Below are 21,401 nucleotides of genomic sequence, written 5' to 3'. Positions count from 1 at the left end.
AGAGCTTTTATGTGCTGCATTGTCTCCTGAACGAGGCCAGGGCTTCTCCTCAGAAGGTTTTATGTTAGGGGCAGTAATGTCTCAAATAAACTGGGGGGGAAATATTGAAGGTGTTCATACAAAGTTCACTCTAGAGGGTGATTTCACTTGAAAGTTGTGCTGTGTGGCCTGTTTTCTTTGGAGTCACGTGTGTGCCTTGTTCTGGATTCTCCAGGAAGGGGCAGGTCTTGTCCAAAATGCCTCGTGGGGAGCAGAAACCCTCCGGCATTCCTGGGGTGAGGAATGAACAGCTCTGTGTGTGTCGTGGGGAGCTGCTGCTGCTCTTGGGGGACACGGGGGGGTCCTGAGAAGGGATTTTCCAAAATTTCTAGGAAATCATAGAACTCCAGAATGCCTTGGGTTGGAAAAGCCCTCCAAGACCATCAGGTCCCCCAGCACTGCCCAGGCCACCTCTAACCCGTGTCCCCAAGTGCCACATCCACACGGCTTGAGGATCCCTCCAGGGATGGGGAATCCACCCCTGCCCTGGGATGGACAACCCTTCCCATGAAGGAATTTTTCCTACTATCTGACCTAAACCTCCCCTGGCACAGCTTGAGGCTGTTTCCTCTTGTCCTGTCCCTTCAGAGAACAGCAGACCAGGGAACTCTGAAGGCACAGCCTGGAATTAGTCGGGCTGAGCTATTTCTCCAATTGCTGTTATTATTCCCGGGATGTGAGTTGATGATGTGACCATCAAAGGCTGGTTCTTGGAGGCTGCAGGGCCCCTCTCAGGCCCTTCCTGCCTCCCAGGTGCCAGCCCAGGGAGCCACAGGCTCTTGGGATCCAGCCACATCTCTGCCCGGCTTCGCCACCTCACGTCTTCCCTCCTGGAAGCTGCAATTTCTCTCTGAGTGAGTGAGCTCAGAGGGAATAAACTTTCAGCTTTCACTGGAGTGTCTTCTCTTCAGACAGCTCTGCTTCCATCAGAGTAATTTACCCAGAGAAATTCCCTTTGCTCTCTGACTGGCACCTGCATTTCAGACACGACAGTCTCTGCTCGGAGCCGTCGCATTGCCTTGGCTTTGTCTGCACAACCAAAAGGCTTTTCTTCTCCTCTGAGCTCTTTACCTTCCCTTGGATGAGATTTTCACAACAAAGATGGGTTTTGTAGGCTTAGAACTCATTCTGGAAGCTTCCTGCTGGCCCCCTTTAGGTACCTCCTCTTTTGTTATCAGGCAAAACACCTGCAAGCTCCTACATTCAAACCCTGACCTTATTCTCTGGGAAGGAGAATGGGCCTGGTTTGCTCTGTAACCTCTTTGAGACTCTCTCAGACTTTGGGTGCAAACCTGCTGAGGCACAGCCTGCAATTGCTTCTGCCCGAAATTCTGTGGTTCTGTGACTAATTTGGGTCTGTTTCTCACATCTGGAATTTAACAGCAACTTCAGACCACGAGCAGAGGTGGTCAGAGCTTTTCTTTCTAAATTAGATTTTCAAATATACATGTTAAAAACTCCATTTTTTTTTGGACACTTTCAGGCTCTGTTGGAATTTGCAAATTAACATTTCCTTCCTCAAGGAGGCACGTTTTGTTTGTGTGCTTCTAATAGAGCTTGAAATGACAAATAAACAGGCTTTGGCCTCGTATACATTGGTACCTTTTAATATTCCAGACATTACCACATAATAACTTCATAAAATTCTCTCAGTTAGGTGTAATTTGTGCAACTGGAGCAGGCAGAGCAAATGCAAATGACCAATCAAGCAGAAGATTTAAGATCATCCTTTGTAGTGATGGATCTCGTGGAGCTGAGCTCAACAATTCATCACTTGTAGGAGGGAAAAACCAAGTGGTTAAAGTCATGGCTCCCTGGAGAGAAGGGAATAGGTAAAGGGAAAATAGAAGGTTAAGTGAGTCTTGTAATAGGCTGGTTTTAGTAATTCTTGTTTTGACCAAAATGCAGATTCTACCAAAATTCTCCCCACCCTGCAATTTGCATTCTTTAGCCCATAAATAAAAAGAGGAGTGATATAAATTACCGTGCCCTGGGAGCCAGGGGGAGTGGCATTCAGAGCAGAGGTGTGTGCAGTGGCAGCCCAGGCAGTAGATCTCAGTTGAAGTGTTTATTGCAGGTGTGAGTCAGGGCACCTGCAGTGACAAATGTCCCCCCACGCTCAGCCATGTCCCTGAAGGAGGCTGTCACAGGCCCCTTGCAGGAGGCCCCAGCTCGTAAAGTATCCATGACAAGACCTTAAGTCTTGAATTTTCCAGGTAACAGACCTGCTTTGAGCAATAAAACTCCTTTAAATGTGTTTTTATTGTGCTCCAGTTCCCTGGGGACGCTCAGCCCGACGCCTGCTCTGCCCCGGAACTGCAGTAATTAAGATGTCCTGGGCAAGTGGTGGAGAGAAACCTTTTAACTTGAAAAAGTACCTGTATTTTTAACAAGTGGGTTCTGTTCTGGCCACCAGCATCAATTCCCAGTTGCACCTCCACGCTCCAAATACAACTCACATAAAAACTGCAATTAACTCCTCGCTCTGCTCGAACCTCGTGTTCCTGCCCCGGGTCAAGAGCTGTAAATAGGGAGGGAAATCTCTCCTGGAAGTACCTGATGCACAGAAAGCCACGGAGGAGGGAGAGCCCTTGCACAGGTTGCCCAGAGAAGCTGTGGCTGCCCCTGGATCCCTGGAAGTGTCCAAGGCCAGGTTGGACGGGGCTTGGAGCAACCTGGGCTGGTGGAAGGTGTCCCTGCCCATGGCAGGGGGTGGCACTGGATGGGCTTTGAGATCCCTTCCCACCCAACTCATTCTGGGATGATTGTCTTCAGGATTTTTCAGTGAGAGGCAGTGAAAGCAGGAAGGTCATTTCCCACATGACTGGATTTCAGAAGCAGGTGTCTGAATGCGATATTGGATAATAGTGGAAAGGAAAAGTTTTTTCAGCAGCAGTGTGGCCCCTCCTTCCTGTGCTCAGCCTTGGGTGCAGTTAGTCCCTGTTGTGACCAGTTAGTCCCTGTTGTGACCCTCTCCTTTGTAGAGCAGGACTGGGACCCAGCCTGGCTGCCTGGGCTGGGCTTGGGGTCCTTCTGAGCCTTGCAGAGCAGATGAACAGCAAACCCCAGACTTCACTGCTGAACTGCTGCACAAAGTGAAGCCCTGATCTCGCTGCAGTCGGTGGCCAGAGCGTTCCCTGGCAACAAGCCTTCACCTCTTCCCTAGGGATATCTCCTGCGGGGGATTTGGAGGAGATTTTGGGCCATGGTTTCCCAGGAGCCTTTTCTTCTCCAGGGGAACCCCCCCAGCTCTCCCAAAGTGGCTCCAGAGCAGAGGGGCTCCAGCCCTGGGAGCATCTCCGTGGCCTCCTCTGGACTTGCTCCCGCAGCTCCGTGTCATGGAACTGATATTTTCCTGCTTTTCTCCTTTGCAAAGGATGTTCTGGACACAGGACCCGGGAGCAGGACAGTGTTGCAGTGGGAATGTGCTTCCTTTGGGAGCCCCAGGAAAGGGAGGGAGGTTCACCTGCAAGCACCAAACCCACAATTTCTGTCCCTCTGATGCCCCTGCTCTGCCATGGAAGGGCCCATCCCGTGCCAGGAGCACTCAGGCTGCAGCTCCAGCAGAGCCCCTAAAAAGCACCATTTCCAGCCCATTGAGCTGAATTAATTTTCCATTATCCCTGCTAAGTCACCTGTTGGATGGAGAACCTCCCTTCTTCGGGAGGGATGGGTTTTCTTTCTGCCCAAGCATTTGCAGCTCAGTGAACAGAGTGAATCTCCAATTTTGGCAGTTCTTGTGTCCTCCAGCTCTCAGGGAAGGGAAAAAAGGCTTATTAAACTTAATGGGGTTTTAGGGTTTTGTTGTTTCTGCTCTAATAAACACAGGGAAGCACAGGGCAGGAATGCAGGGGCTGGGAGGGGTTTGCAGGGAGGGTGGAGAGGGCTCTGCCATCCCAAAGGAGGGATGATCCCTGTGGATGGGATGATTTCCCATCATAACTCTGAATACTAAATACCAGAGTGATCCCAGTGCAACCCCTGCTGCTATGCACAAACCCATATATATATGGGTTTATATATATATATATAAATAATCATCAGAGAGTCATGCAGTCATTAAGCTTGGAAAAGACCTCCAAGATCATCAAGTCCAACAGAAAAGCATCATGCCCATTAAACCATATTGTTTTTAATTACACTTGACATCATTATACTAAATACACAGAGTAGATTTTGTCTGTATCATATATCACATGAATAGTATGTAAATCCATATATATGTAAAAGTTTGGGGCTGTTTATCAGCATCACTCCCTTCCCAGCAGCTGTCGGTATTTGGGATCTTGCTAATTAGTCTCACAGTCAGAGCTGAAGTTAATTGGCACTCAGTCAGATATTTTACATTCTCTCTGCTTCTCTGTTGGTTTTTTTTCCCTCCCTAAGCATCTGATGTGTTGTCCTAAGGTGAGAAATTCGGGACTGTGCCAGGGTTCTGCTGCCCAGTGTGTGGGTGCCAGGGTGGTCCTGAGGGCAGGCAGGGGCTGTGCCAGGGTCAGCATTTAGGGTCACTTCTCACACTGACCTTCTGGAGCACGGAGTGAGTGTTGTCACCTTGGAGATGGTTGGGATTGATCACCCTCAGGGACCTGTAGCAGGGCCAGGGCAGTGCCCACCCTGTGCTGGCACTGCTGGGGCACCCCCAGGGCTGGGGCAGTTCTGGGGCCTCAGACAGGACACGGAGGGGCTGGAGCGTGGCCAGGGAAGGGAACGGAGCTGGGAAGGGGCTGGAGCAGCAGGAAGGGCTGAGGGAGCTGGGGGGGCTCAGCCTGGAGAAAAGGAGGCTCAGGGGGGACCTTCTGGCTCTGCAACCCCCTGACAGGAGGGGGGAGCCGGGGGGGGGGGTCGGGCTCTGCTGCCAGGGAACAAGGGACAGGAGGAGAGGGAACGGCCTCAGGCTGTGCCAGGGGAGGCTCAGGTTGGATACTGGGGAAATTCCTTCCTGGAAAGGGCTGTCCAGCCCTGGCACAGCTGCCCAGGGCAGTGGTGGAGTCCCCATCTCTGGAGAGATTTAAAATCCCTGTGGATGTGGCACTTGGGGACAGGAGTCAGTGGTGGCCTGGGCAGTGCTGGGGAACAGTTGGGTTCTTTCAGAGGTCTTTTCCAACCTAATTCCTGATTCCAATCTAATTCCATGATTCTGCACAGTCACAGGGTGGGGCTGAACAGGCTCTGCAGCCTCTTCCCCCCTCCTTTGTTCCATGTTCTCTTCCCCTGCTCAGTGAGTTGTTATCAAACATCTTGGTCTGGATTGTTCATCTTTCCCTGTGTCCTGGATCCCTTTGGAACCAGATGAAACAACACCAACGAGAAAAGGCCCTCAGAAAGGCCCAAAAAGTGTCCTGTGTGAGCTCACTGCTTAAGTGCCACCCAGGATTCTCACAGAATTTGGCTCGTGCATGGGAAGCACTGGTGGAAAATGCAAGTAATTCAATTTTTTTTAGGAATTCATATGGGAATTTGATACAAGTATCTGCAGAAAGTTAATAAAGACAGAGCTCCCAGGGTGCCAAGAAAACCCAAAGATTATGGGAACATATGGACACATTTAATTACAGTGAAAAGTTACAATTGCAGTAAAAAATTACTTTTCATACTCGAATGCTTTTGGAAGAGCTTTGGATCCTTTAAGTCCAGAACCTCAGGCTGGATGATTGAGTTGTCATGGTTGGATTGTTTTTATCACTGGCCACTTCCCAAGCCTCTTGTGCAACATCAGCCATGGACATTGGGAATGTCTGCTCCACAGACAGACCCTGATGGCCCCAAATTTTTATTAGTTGGGGGTGGGGTGGATTGTGGAGCATCACCAGGACACCAGAGGGTTTTGAGGAAGTGGGGTGGGTTAGATGGGATATTGGGAGGAATTGCTGGCTGGGAGGGTGGGGAGGCCCTGGCCCAGGTTGGGCAGAGAAGCTGTGGCTGCCCCTGGATCCCTGGAAGTGTCCAAGGCCAGGTTGGAGCAACCTGGGCTGGTGGAAGGTGTCCCTGCCCATGGCAGGGGGTGGAGTGGGATGGAATTTAAGGTCCCTCCCAACCCAAACCTTTCTGTGATTCCATGATTCACTGGCTGGTGGTGTCTGGTGTTACTCAGCCAGGAATATCTTAAACTTCAGTGGGTGGATCTGCGCTGGAAGCAGCGAATACAAACATATTGTGGGGTTTATTGGGGAAAAAATAATTAAAACTAATATTTTCATATAATGGTTTAGGTCCTCTCTTGGCAGCAAGACCATTGATCTTTCTCCTGTGTGGAGGAAGCAGAGACAGAGTGATAGAGGAACATCTTCTGCAGCATTCCCGTGAGGAGGGACGTGATGCTGGAAGGGTCCTGAGCTCAGGGACTGAATTTCCCAGTGTATTTCCCAGCTGTTTTAATTTCTGCTCTTCCCATTGAATCCCTTTCCTGCTGCCAAAAGGCACAGGGAATATGTGTGAGCCCTGTGGCTCATGGAGATAATTCTCTGAGGGACGTTGGGCAGCTGCCCATGGTGTTTGGGGTTTCCTGTGGCAGAGAAATGAAATTGTTCATGTGCAGCAAAGGATGGCAGGGGTTGGAATGGATTTGGGATCCTTCTGCAATTCCCTGGAATTATTCCTTATCACACACTGCCCTGAAGTCGCTGTGCTTTTGGGAAAAGATTAGCAAACAGCTCTTTTAGCTCAGTCACTGTTCCTGTGTCCCAGAGATTCTCCTTTGCCTGTTCCAGTGGGAATTTTGCATTTGTGAGGAAAGTCAACTCAGCCACTGGATGTTGCTTTATTAAAAATACATTTCTTGTGAATGTTCTTAACTAAAAGAAATATGTTGACCTCAGGGATTCTTTTTTTTTTTTTTTGGAAAGAACCTTTGTAATGCAAATGCTGAGTCTGAGACCTCTGCACACCCCACCACTAAAAATGGTTTGTTCTCCCGGGAGTTTTGATCAGTGAAATGTCCCCAGAAATGGTGCAAGAGCATTGTTCTGGTTTCCTATTTCCATCCTCACCTGTCTGCCAGGGAAAGCAGGAGCAAATATTCCACATTTGATGACTCACTCCACGTACTTCCCACTTTTTCCTGCTCCCAAGCAGAACTTCTGTCGGGGGCCTCTCTCTGTGCAGCCAGTTTGAAGTGTTGTCTCCATTTGTGCCAGAGCTTTTCCCAGCATTTTGTGGGATTGTGTGGGAGGCTGTGAGTCGGGTTGACATTAATTAGAAGGATGTTAATGCACCAGATGGGTTGTTTAAAAGGCCTCGTGGAGGAGCAATTGTGGAAAAGTAGGAGTAGGACCTGTTAGCTGTGTGTGTGCAGCCCACAAGGAACAGCAGAGGGGAGAGCTCCAGGATATATTTGAGAGACTGGGATAATGCACTTTATTAATAGAGCTGAATTTGAGCCCAGATCCCTCCCTTGTGGTGGGAATTTCTCCTCCTGTGGTGCTGGCACCCTGCCCCTGCCACCCCACAGGCAGAGCCTTCTCTGGGGGCACAGCTGAGGGGAGGGAGAGGGATTCAGAAGGGAGGATTCCAGTGCCAGCCCTGGATTCAGTGGATTTGAAGGTGTCTCCAGACTTTTGTGGAGCTCTGGAATTGCGAGGGGACGATGGATGCAGCACAGCCTGGGCTTATGGTGAGGCACCAGCCAGAGCTGCATCCCACCCATCCAGCCATCCCTGGAACCTCACCGGGGCTGGGAATGTCATCCAGCCCTGGGATGTGCAGCTCCCAGCCCCTCCCAGCCGCTCCTTTCCCCCTGGACCCCGAGGTCCCTCCTGCCCGGAGCCGGGTGGTGGGAAGGGCTGGAGCCGGCCCATCCCGCGGTGCCATGGGAACAGCTCCCTCCTTATCCCGGCCCTTCCCTCTGGGCTTTTGGGAGCTCATTACTCAGCAGAGAGCAGGAACAGAAAGGAGATGACCCACCCTGGGCCAGCAGGTGTCAGGGAGGAAAGAGCTTCCCGGGATTTCCAGGGGAGACCGGGATTAGGGAATGGTTTGTCTGTAGCTGTTCTCCTGACAATCAGCTCTGAGCATCCAGTCACGTCCCTGAGAATCCAGGGATTTAAACACCACACAATTTATCCTGTCTTTAACATGTATTTGTTTTCCCAGACATCTCTGGACCTTTGGGAGTTGGATTTCCAGGCCCCTGAGGTGCCTGTGATGATCCTCCAGGTGGCTTCCGAGCCCGGCGGGATTTTGGGATGTGCAGGGAGAGTTGAACATTGGATTGGCAGGAAGTTTTGGGGGGAGGAGGTTTGCCAGCTTCCCTTTATACTCTTTCCTTTTTCCATTCCTTATCCCATCCCTGAGGAATATTTTAGGGAATGGCAGCAGAGGAGCCACTGGAAATGAACTTCCCAAAGTGGTTTGGGAAACACTATATATGGGGTATATATTATATCATGGAATGGCCTGGGCTTGGAAGGAGCCTTAAAAATCATCTTGTTCCACCAATATCCAGAGTAGAGACGTTCTCTTTTGAGGCCTTTGGAATTCCACCAAGGGAATTGTGTACACCATGGGAGCAGCCTGTCCCCAGCTGTGCCCCAGGGTGTCCCCAGTGGCCCCTGGGGATGGTGAGGTGGCCTTTGGTCCTGCAGCCAACAGGAATCCTAATTTTTTTTTAATTTTAAATTTTTTAATTTTTAAATTTTTTAAGTTTTACTTTTGTAAATGGCCCAAATATTTCAGCCCTTTGCTGTTCCGTAAGTTTGGAACTTGAAAGCTTCACTTTTCACTTTGTGTTTCCACTGACGTGTCCATCGAAACTGTTCCTGGACCCACAAACCCTCTTTTAACCAATATTCTTTTACCAAAATCTCACCATTTTTTCAGTTCACTGATATGTCCAGTCCTGATTTGACAATAATTTGAAAATATTTCTGATAGATATTTCACTTAAACCACTTTTCTTATTTAAATACATAATTTTGAATAACGGCGGCTTTGCCAAACATTTTGGAGGTTGAATTATTTTAGGAGTGAAAATATTTTTCTCCTGATTATTTAAAAAAAAAAAGTAAAGATAATTTGAAGACTTTTAAAAGCAAACTGAGCTTGCCCAGGTGGGAAGGGAGGATCCTCCCTGTCCCTCCCCACCCCCAGCCCGCAGATGTGGTAATTTTGAGGTATTTAATGGAGAAAAGGTCAAACCTCATTTATATTTCTGCTAAAAAAATCAGTGACCACTGAGGTTTTCTCTTTTCAGCCTTCAGCCCATGAGCAGGGCAGGAACTCCTTCAGCTGACAGGGGTCATCTTCGTCCCTGACTCCAGGTGAGAGTGGACACTTCACCCCCAAATCCTGAATTCTCCATCATTTTCCACTCCATGCCATTATTCCTTCAGGGACTGAATAATCACCCAGTTCCTTTTTCCATTATTGATTTCTCATTTCTCCAAGCCAGGCAAGGGCTGAGCCCGCATTTGGGATAGTCCCAGCTCACTTAGATATTCCAACTCTGCCTCAATCCATGGGATGACCCTCCCAGGTGCTGAGCTGGGGCTTCTCCTCTCAGGAGAGAGGGATCTAAACAGGCATTTGGGATATCAAAGATGTAGAGAGGTGTGATGAGACCCTCTGTGGCTGCCAGCTGTGATGGGAACTGTGGGAGGAGAGCAGGATCATCATTTGGTTTTTACTCCAGCAGAATTTATATTCCAGGATTTTACGTGTTAGGAACGACTTCAGCCCCCAGTGGTGCTCACAGGTAGAAGGATTTGATGATATTCCCATCCAGAAACCTCTCCTGGAGGGAGCAGAGCTCCCACTGGCAGCACTGGCCTCTCCTGTTGATGTGGGAGCCAAACTGGAACCGGCAGATTCCAGATCCAAGGACAAAAGGGGGATATTTTCAGAAATACAGGATTTTTTTTGATAACTCCCCCTCAAATAATGTTACAGCTTTTAAAACTCATGTCTGCCTTGGTTTCCTTTTTTATGACTATGTAAGGCACTGATGGCTTTTCCAGTCCCTGATTTGCCCGTGCCAATGGGATATTTCTGGCTCTACAAGCCCCAAATTGAAAAACACCTTTTATTTATTATTTTTTTTCTCTCCCTCCCGGTAATTCCTCCGTCCCTGCCATCAGGATGGGGGATATTAGGAACTGCTCTGGTACAGCCTCCAACGCTCACAGGAGGTGCTGCCACAGTGATTTTTCACGGCCACATGCCATGATCTCATCCAGCAGTCAGTGGCTGATCCGGGGGGAATTGGAGGCTGTATTTTTAGTGTTGATAAGGGAGACCTTGCGGAAAAGCAGCAGCTGAAGGCAGCCAGGGCCACACCACGTTTGTTCTGCTCCATCTCCATAGAAACAGATAATCCACAAATGGCCCAGGGCTACAAACCCAGTTCCCCAGGCAGAGCAGCAGCAGCAGGATCCTCCTGGAACAGCCCTTTGTGCTCTTCGTGGAAAGCACCTCGGGGGGAAAATGTGGGAAAAGGTGTTGGCACACCCAGCTCACCCCAGAACATGTGGGTGGGTGGGACAGGGCAGTGCTCTGAGGGACCAGGGGGGGTTATCAGCCACTGGTGACGACAGGGACAAGGAAAATCCCTGTGATGATCCCGGGTATGGAATCATGGAATCATTTCGGTTGGAAAATGTCCCCAAGTGTGGCACTGTCCCCAGGTGCCACATCCACAGGGATTTTAAATCCCTCCAGGGGTGGGGACTCCACCACTGCCCTGGGCAGCTGTGCCAGTGCCTGAACACTCTTTCCAGGAAGGAATTTTCCCAATATCCAACCCAACCCCCCCCGGCTCCCCCCTCCTGTCAGGGGGTTGCAGAGCCAGAAGGTCCCCCCTGAGCCTCCTTTTCTCCAGGCTGAGCCCCCCCAGCTCCCTCAGCCCCTCCTGCTGCTCCAGCCCCTTCCCAGCTCCGTTCCCTTCCCTGGACATGCTCCAGCCCCTCCGTGTCCTGTCCGAGGCCCCAGAACTGCCCCAGCCCTGGAGGTGGGACGGGCACTGCCCTGGGGCTGGGACACGCCAGGGCTGGGACAATATGAATTTCCATGTGGAATCCAGGAAGCTCCCCCAGGAGAGGGGCTGTCCCAGCCCAGGCTGTGCCAGATCCCTGTCCAAGCGTGTCCTGCCCTTCTCCTGCGGGCTCGGGGCTGTCACCCAGAGCTTCACTCCCAATTCACTCCGAGCTGTCAAAGCCTGAGGGCTCCTCCAGGAGGAGAGTTCACTGCCCGGGGATGGAGGGACCTTTGCAGCCTGCCCGGGCTCTCAGCTGGAATAAAGCCACTGGCAAACTTATTAAAAAGTCCAAAAAAAAAAAAAAAGGCAAGTCTAGAGCAGGCAGAAGGGTCAGAAACGAAGTTACAAAGTCTTTTCCTCAGCCCTGGGGGACTGTTCTGCAGAGAAGGAAGAAAGGATGTTCTGCAGGAGCAGATTTGGCTGCAGGACCAACCCCCCCCCCTGCAGCCCCTGGCCAGGGGATTCCAGAGGGATTGTTTGGAATGAGCTTTTCCCACGAACAAGGTGCTCTGGGCACCTTCTGGCTCCAGCTGAGGCCCTGGCACAGGTTGGGCAGAGAAGCTGTGGCTGCCCCTGGATCCCTGGAAGTGCCCAAGGTTGGACGGGGCTTGGAGCAACCTGGGCTGGTGGGAGGTGTCCCTGCCCATGGCACTGGATGGGTTTTAAGATCCCTTCCCAACCCAAACCATCCCAGGATTCCATGGATGGAAGCTCCCAGTGTGTCAGACTGGCCTGGGAGTCAGCAGAGCCCGGCAAACACCGACTTCTCCCTTTGCAGCCTGAAGAACTGGGATTTTTCCAATTATTTTTCCTATGCCAGTTCCTCAAAATTTGGAAAGGCAGTTGAGCTCTCATTAAAAATATCCTCTCCGTGTTCCTGCTCCTTCCTGCCTCCTCAGCAGCTCCCAGCTACGGAAAACACATGGAAAAAAAGCTGGAAATGGGAGTCAAGTTTCCAGCCCTTCAGTCCCTTCCCTTTGAATCCAAAAATCAGATATTTCTGGGAGCAGCAGCAACCTGCCTCTGCTGGCACTTGGCCTGACCAGAATAACCCAGCTTTTTGCCATGGCAATAATTACACTTATATTTGCTAATTAATATAATTTCGACAAATAATATAATACAATAATATAATAATATAATAATATAAATTCTACAAATAATTAATATAATAGTAATATATTAATAAATAAATAAAAATAAATATAAAATAGTAATATAATAATAATAAATAATAATAAATATAAACTCTACAAGTAATTAATATAATATAATAATAATAAAATAATAATATAACATAAAATAATATATAATAATAATAGAAATATTTATATAATATATATAAATAAGTGATGAGCTGCCTCAGAGATGCTCAGACTGGTGTGTCCTGAGAGTGGGGAAGCCCCAGTCGCTCCTTGTCCTGTTCCTGCCATGGGAATATGTTTTCTTTCATTGTAAATAAATAAAGATTTTAATGAAATCCGGTTTCTTTTGTGCTCTGTGCCTGCCTGGGGTGGCTCAGACAGGACAGAAAATTGACCCCCACCTTTAGGACACACCAACCTGGGTGTCTGGATCCTCGTCACCGAGGAGGTAACAAGGAAAATGTAAAAATGGGGGTTTTTTTCACTTAAGAAATTCGGGAATTGGTAATTTCTAGAACAAGAAAAATGAACAAAAAAAAATCCAAAACCAGAAAAACCAAAGAAAAATAAATAAATATTTACAAAATTAAAAATCGAAACAAAACCCAAACAAAAATTAACAAACAGATCACTAAAACAAAAACAACAAAAAAACCCCAAACTAAAAAACAACAAACAAAACCCCAACAAAACCCCAAAACTAAAACAACCCCCCCCAAAAAAACCAACATAAAAAAACCCCAAAACCTTCCCCAAGAACATCAAGGGTTCTCTATGGAGGCCTCATGGCTGGGGCAAATATCCTCTGTGTGTGTGTGCAGGATGGAAAATGAGTGCTTAGGAAATACAAAATAAAACAGAAAATGTAAGATATAAAATAAAAAATAAAATTTAATAAAAAGTAATGACATAAAAATAAAATATAAAATAAATATAAAGCGTGAAACGTAAAATATAAAAAAATAAAATGTAAAATCTAAAATAAAAGTATAAAGATCATAGAAAACACATCAACTGTGTCAAGGGTTCTGTATGGAGCCTCGTGCTTGGGGCACATTTACCATGTGTGTGTACAGGATGGTAAATGAATGTTCAGGAAACACAAAATATAAAATAGAAAATATAAGATATAAGATAAAATATAAAATTTAATAAAAAATAGTAACAAAAATAAAATATAAAAAAAAGATAAAGCATGAAACGTAAAATATAAGATATAAAAGATAAAATGTAAAATTTAAAATAAAAATATAAAGATCATAGAAAACATCAACTGTGCAGGAGTGTCAAGGGTTCTGTATGGAGGCCTCTTGGTTGGGTCACATTTACTCTGTGTGTGTGCAGGATGGTAAATGAACGCTCAGGAAATACAAAATAGAAAAGAAAATATAAGATATGAAATAAAATATAAAATTTAATAAAAAATAGTGACATAAAAAATAAAATATAAAAAAAAGATAAAGCATGAAAGGTAAAATATAAGAGATAAAAGATAAAATGTAAAATTTAAAATAAAAATATAAAGATCATAGAAAACACATCAACTGTGCAAGAGTGTCAAGGATTGTCTAGGAAGGCCTCATGGTTGGGGAAAATATCTTTTGTGTGTGTGCAGGATGGTAAATGAACACTTAGAAAATACAAAATAGAAAATAGAAAGCATAAGATATAAAATAAAAAATAAAATTTAATAAAAAGTAATGACATAAAAATAAAATATAAAATAAATATAAAACATGAAACATAAAATATAAGATGTAAAAGATAAAATGTGAAATCTAAAATAAAAATATAAAGATCACAGAAAACACATCAACTACGTAAGAGTGTTAAGGGTTCTGTATGGAGGCCTCATGGTTGGGTCAAATATCCTCTGTGTGTGTGCAGGATGGTAAATGAGTGCTTAGAAAATACAAAATAAAACAGAAAACATAAGATATAAAATAAAATATAAAATTTAATAAAAAAATAATGACATAAAAATAAAAGATAAAGTAAATATGAAGCATGAAACGTAAAATATATAATATAAGATAAAATGCAAAATATAAAATAAAAATATAAAGATCATAGAAAACACATCAACTGTGCAAGAGCATCAAGGGTTCTGTATGGAGGCCTCGTGCTTGGGGCACATTTACTGAGTGTGTGCAGGATGGTAAATGAGTGCTTAGAAAGTGCAAAATTCAAAGCAGAAAGCCTAAGATATAAAATAAAAATAAAATAAAATAATAATAAAATAAAATAAAAAAATTTAATAAAAAGTAATAAGACAGAAAAATAAAATGTAAAATAGACATAAAGCATAAAATATAAAAAAATGTAAGATATAAAGTAAAAATATAAAGATCATAGAAAACACATCAGCTGTGCAAGAACATCAAGGGTTCTCTATGGAGGCCTCGTGCTTGGGCCAAATATCCTCTATGTGTGTGTGTGTGTGTGTGTGTGCAGGATGGTAAGTGAATGCTTAGAAAATACAAAATAGAAAAGAAAACAGAAAACCTAAGATATAAAAAATAAAATTTTATAAAAAGTAGTAAGAAAAAAATAAAATATAAAATAAACATAAAGCATGGAACTTAAAATATAAAATATAAGATAAAATGCAAAATATAAAATAAAAATATAAACAGAAAACACATCAACTGTGCAAGAACGTCAAGGATTGTCTAGGGAGGTCTCATGGTAGGGGAAAATATCTTTTGTGTGTGTGCAGGATGGTAAATGAGTGCTCAGGAAATACAAAATAGAAAAGAAAACAGAAAACGTAAGATATAAAAAATAAAATTTAATAAAAAGTAGTAAGACAAAAAATAAAATATAAAATAAATATAAAGCATGAAACGTAAAATATAAAGTATAAGACAAAATGCAAAATCTAAAATAAAAATATAAAGATGATAGAAAACACATCAACTGTGCACGAGTGTTTAGAGTTCTCTATGGAGGCCTCATGGTTGGGGCAAATATCTTCTGTGTCTGTGTGTGTGTGCAGGATGGTAAATGAGTGCTCAGGAAATACAAAATAGAAAATAGAAAATGTAAGATATAAAATAAAAAATAAAATTTAATAAAAGTAGTATGACAAAAAATAAAATATAAAATAAAGCATGAAACGTAAAATATAAGATGTAAAAGATAAAATGTAAAATCTAAAATAAAAATATAAAGATCACAGAAAACACATCAACTGTGCAGGAGTGTCAAGGGTTCTGTATGGAGGCCTTATGGTTGGGGCACATTTCCTGTGTGGGAGTGTGAATGATGGTAAATGAGTGCTTAGAAAATACAAAATAAAACAGAAAATATATGAAATAAAATATAAAATTTAATAAAAAGTAAAGACATAAAAATAAAATAAAAATAAATATAAAGCATGAAACGTAAAATATAAGATATAAAAGATAAAATGTAAGATATAAAGTAAAAATATAAAGATCATAGAAAACACATCAACTGTGCAGGAGTGTCAAGGGTTCTGTATGGAGGCCTCGTGGTTGGGGCACATTTACCATGTGTAGGTGCAGGATGGTAAATAAATGCTCAGGAAACACAAAATATAAAATAGAAAATATAAGATATAAGATAAAATATAAAATTTAATAAAAAATAGTGACAAAAATAAAATATAAAAAAAAGATAAAGCATGAAAGGTAAAATATAAGATATAAAAGATAAAATGTAAAATCTAAAATAAAAATATAAAGATCACAGAAAACACATCAACTGTGCAAGAGTGTCAAGGATTGTCTAGGAAGGCCTCATGGTTGGGGAAAATATCTTTTGTGTGTGTGCAGGATGGTAAATGAACGCTTAGAAAATACAAAATAGAAAATAGAATACATAAGATATAAAATAAAAAATAAAATTTAATAAAAAGTAATGACATAAAAATAAAATATAAAATAAATATAAAACATGAAAGGTAAAATATAAGATGTAAAAGATAAAATGTGAAATCTAAAATAAAAATATAAAAATCATAGAAAACATCAACTGTGCAGGAGTGTCAAGGGTTCTGTATGGAGGCCTCGTGCTTGGGGCACATTTACCATGTGTGTGTGCAGGATGGTAAATGAATGCTCAGGAAATACAAAATATAAAAGAAAATATAAGATATAAAATAAAATATAAAATTTAATAAAAAGTAATGACATAAAAATAAAATATAAAATAAATATAAAGCATGAAAGGTAAAATATAAGATGTAAAAGATAAAATGTAAAATCTAAAATAAAAATATAAAGATCATAGAAACCACATCAACTGTGGAAGAGTGTTAAGGGTTCTGTATGGAGGCCTCGTGCTTGGGTCACATTTACTGATTGTGTGTGTGCAGGATGGTAAATGAGTGCTTAGAAAATACAAACTAAAACAGAAAATATAAAATTTAATAAAAAATAGTGACATAAAAATAAAATATAAAATAAATATAAAGCATGAAATGTAAAATATAAAATATAAAAGATAAAATTTAAAATATAAAATAAATATAAAGCATGAAATGTAAAATATAAAATATAAAAGATAAAATTTAAAATATAAAATAAAAATATAAAGATCATAGAAAATACATCAACTGGGGAAGAACATCAAGGGTTCTCTGTGGAGGCCTCGTGCTTGGGTCACATTTCCTGTGTGTGAGTGTGAAGGATGGTAAATGAATGCTTAGAAAATACAAAATAAAACAGAAAATATAAGATATGAAATAAAATATAAAATTTAATAAAAAGTAATAAGACATAAAAATAAAGTAAAAATAAATATAAAGCATGAAACGTAAAATATAAAAGATAAAATGTGAAATCTAAAATAAAAATATAAAGATCATAGAAAACACATCAGCTATGTAAGAGTGTTAAGAGTTCTCTATGGAGGCCTCATGGTTGGGGCAAATATCTTCTATGTCCATGTGTGTGAGTGTGCAGGATGGTAAATGAATGCTTAGAAAATACAAAATAAAACAGAAAACATAAGATATAAAATAAAATTTAATAAAAAGTAATGATGTAACAATAAAATGTAAAATAAATATAAAGCATGAATTGTAAAATATGAGATATAAAAGATAAAATGTAAAATCTAAAATAAAAATATAAAGATCATAGAAAACACATCAACTATGGAAGAACATCAAGGGTTCTGTATGGAGGCCTCGTGCTTGGGGCACATTTACCATGTGTGTGTGTGTGAATGATGGTAAATGAATGCTTAGAAAATACAAAATAGAAAATAGAATACATAAGATATAAAATAAAAAATAAAATTTAATAAAAAGTAATGACATAAAAATAAAATATAAAATACATATAAAGCATGAAACGTAAAATATAAAATATAAAAGATAAAATGTAAAATCTAAAATAAAGATCACAGAAAACACATCAACTGTGCAAGAGCATCAAGGGTTCTGTATGGAGGCCTCGTGCTTGGGGCACATTTACCATGTGTGTGTGCAGGATGGTAAATGAGTGCTTAGGAAATACAAAATAGAAAAGAAAACAGAAAACCTAAGATATAAAATAAAAAATAAAATTTAATAAAAAGTAGTCAGATATAAGAATAAAATGTAAAAGAGATATAAAGCATAAAATATAAAAAATGTAAAATCTAAAATAAAAATATAAAGATCATACAAAACACATCAACTGTGCAAGGGTGTTAACAGTTCTGTATGGAGGCCTCATGGTTGGGGCAAATATTCTCTATGTGTGTGTGTGTGTAGGATGGTAAATGAATGTTTAGAAAATACAAATTATAAAAGAAAACAGAAAATGTAAGATATAAAAAACAAAATTTAATAAAAAGTAGTAAGACAAAAAATAAAATATAAAATAATTATAAAGCTTGAAACTTAAAATATACAGTATAAGAGAAAATGCAAAATCTAAAATAAAAATATAAAGATTGTAGAAAACACATCAACTGTGCAAGAATGTCAAGGGTTCTGTATGGAGGCCTCATGCTTGGGTCAAATATCTTCTGTTTCTCTGTGTGTGTGTGCAGGATGGTAAATGAGTGCTTAGAAAATACAAAATAGAAAATGTAAGATATAAAATAAAAAATTTAATAAAAAGTAGTAAGACATAAAAATAAAATGTAAAATAGATATAAAAAATAAAGCATAAAATAGAAAAAATTGTAAAATCTAAAATAAAAATATAAATATCACAGAAAACACATCAACTGTGCAAGAGTGTCAAGGGTTCTGTATGGAGGCCTCATGGTTGGGGCAAATATCTTCTGTGCCTGTGTGTGAGTGTGTGCAGGATGGTAAATGAATGCTCAGGAAATACAAAATAGAAAAGAAAATGGAAAACGTAAGATATAAAATAAAAAATAAAATTTAATAAAAAGTAGTAAGACATAAAAATAAAATAAAAAAGAGATATAAAATATAAAATATAAAAAAATGTAAAATCTAAAATACAAATATAAAGATGATAGAAAACACATCAGCTGTGCAAGGGTGTTAAGAGCTGTATGGAGGCCTCATGGTTGGGGCAAATATATTCTGTGTCTGTGTGTGAGTGTGTGCAGGATGGTAAATGAATGCTTAGAAAATACAAAATAGAAAATAGAAAATGTAAGATAAAAAATAAAATTTAATAAAAGGTAATAAGACAAAAAATAAAATATAAAGTAAATATAAAGCATGAAACTTAAAATATAAAATATAAATGATGAAATATAAAATCTAAAATGAAAATATTAAATAAATATAAATCATTAAAATATAAAATATAAAATATAAAATATAAAAAAATGTAAAATATAAAATATAAATAATAAAATGTAAAATATAAAAAATAAAAAATAAAATATAAAATGTAAAATGTAAAATATAAACATAAAATATAAAATAAAAATATAAATTTAAAAGAAATATAAATTATAAAATATGACATATGGAATATATATAAAACATAAAAAATATAAAATATGAAATATTAAGATGAAATATAAAAATAAAATAAATACGAAACATAAAATATAAAATGACTGTAATGGGGCTGACACACGACACCTCAAATTTATAACAGCTACATTCAGAATATTATATAAAAATTAAGAATTGGTCTTGTCAAAGAAAATGTTGTTTCTTGCTTTTTCTCATATTAAATGCTCAATTATGCATCAGGAGAGGGCCACTGGGCAGTCTGAGTGTTTCTCAATAATGCTGGGAAGGTATTTTCAATGGTGACGTTCCCTGCGAGGTGAGAATTCCTTCCAGACCATTCCATGATTCTGTGGTTATCCAGAATTCCATTCCCGTGCTCCTGGGATGCACAGCTGTATTTTTGGATTTGCTCAGACGGGAAGGAGGAGCAGATCTGGGAGGAAGCTGGAAGGGACGGACACATTTATGGGGTTTTTGTTGCTGACCCCCCCCCGCTGGGATTCCTTGTCCCCATTGCTCCCATGGTCCCTCATTCCCTCATGGGGCCACCATTAAATGGGAATGAGAGCTGGAAAAACCTCTGTTGACTGCAGGCATCCCACATTTATCTGAAATTGCCTCCATGTACAACCACTGCCACTTCTGCTCATTAGCAGGGACGATTTTGGGACTAAAGGAACGATGGATTATCCAACAAAATATCCGAGTAAACATGTTGACATTTTCCGCCAATTTGCATGAAAATCAAAGCATGAATTCGTAATGTACTGCCTAAGAGAAGAACAAAACAGTTTGCTTTTATTGTCCTAAACGGGAGCTGGGCTAATTTATTTAAAAAATTAAATTAATTTTGTTTAAAAAGTGTGGATTTATCCATCCTGTAAATGGGTACGAGTTATTTGATGTAATTCCTCCCTGCAGTGGGGAGTTTGTGTTCACCCTGAGCATCATCCTGACAGCGCTAGGACGGGCATTAATTTGGCTTTTTTACCTTTTTTTCCCAGGAACACTCAAGGAAACGCTGCCCGGAGCCTTCCCAGGCCCGGGCGGGAGATGCCAAGGGAGAAGTCTCCGGTAGTTCGGTGCCCGCCTGGCCCTGCTCCGCCCGGGCCCATCTGTCAGCGCTTCCCCTCGCACGCAGCCGCCTGGAACCAGGCCAAGGGCCCCCGGGCTCTGCCCAAAACACTGGGAGAAACCCACAGCCAGGGAGCTGGGAGAAAACAGAACTCCAGGAGCCGGAGTTTGGAGAGCGGGAACGGGGAATAAATGGGAATGAGCAGAGCCATGTGCCAGTGGCAATGCCTGCCCTGCCCTGCTCTGGACACACACATGGCACAGGGGGGCTGGGGGGTCTGGGCACCCCCAGCAGTGCCCCCTGCTCTCCTCTGCTCCAGCTGCACAATCCCAGTGCCCCCAGCCCCTCCACACCCTTCCCCATCCCTGCATCCCGCCCTTGGACACTCTCCAACGGCTCCATGGCTTTTGGACCCCGGGGTGCCCTGGAGATGTGTCCAACAAACCATAAATCACCCATAAAGTGGGAATTCAGCCCTGGGCTTCCCCTCACACCTCACTTCAGAGTGTTTAAATTCCCCTCCTCCTTTGCCTCAGCACGTGGATAAGAAGAAATTCCCCCTGGAGCTCTTATCCCGGGAATGCTCCTCTTCCCTCCCTGTGTTTCCTACAGGGGCATTTCAAATCTACTCACAATTCCACTTTCACATCTCCCCCTAACCACAAAAATTCACTTTATTTCAACCATGGCCCCACCACCCTCTGAGTTATATATTATTATTATTATTATTATTATTATTATTATTATTATTATTATTATTATTATTATTATTATTATTATTATTATTATTATTATTATTATTGTCATCATTGCTATATTTATATATGATTATATTATATAGTATTATATATTATAATATATTATATAAAATTATATTATATTGTATGTTATAGTGTATATTATATATACAATATATTATTATATTTTATTGTATTATATATAATTTTACATATATAATTATATATTATATATTATATATAATTATATTATATGTTATAGTGCATATTATATATACAATATATTATTATATTTTATTGTATTATATATAATTTTATATATATAATTATATATTATATATTATATATAATTATATTATATTGTATGTTATAGTGTATATTATATATATTTATATATATTTATATATATAAAAATATAAATATATATGTTTATATATTAGATATATTTATATATTTTTATTATAATATATATAATTATATATTATATATAATTATATTATATTGTATGTTATAGTGTATATTATATACACAA

The sequence above is a fragment of the Pseudopipra pipra genome, chromosome 7 (assembly GCF_036250125.1).
Source record: "Pseudopipra pipra isolate bDixPip1 chromosome 7, bDixPip1.hap1, whole genome shotgun sequence".
Lineage (NCBI taxonomy): Eukaryota > Metazoa > Chordata > Aves > Passeriformes > Pipridae > Pseudopipra > Pseudopipra pipra.
This window is presented reverse-complemented; position numbering follows the sequence as displayed.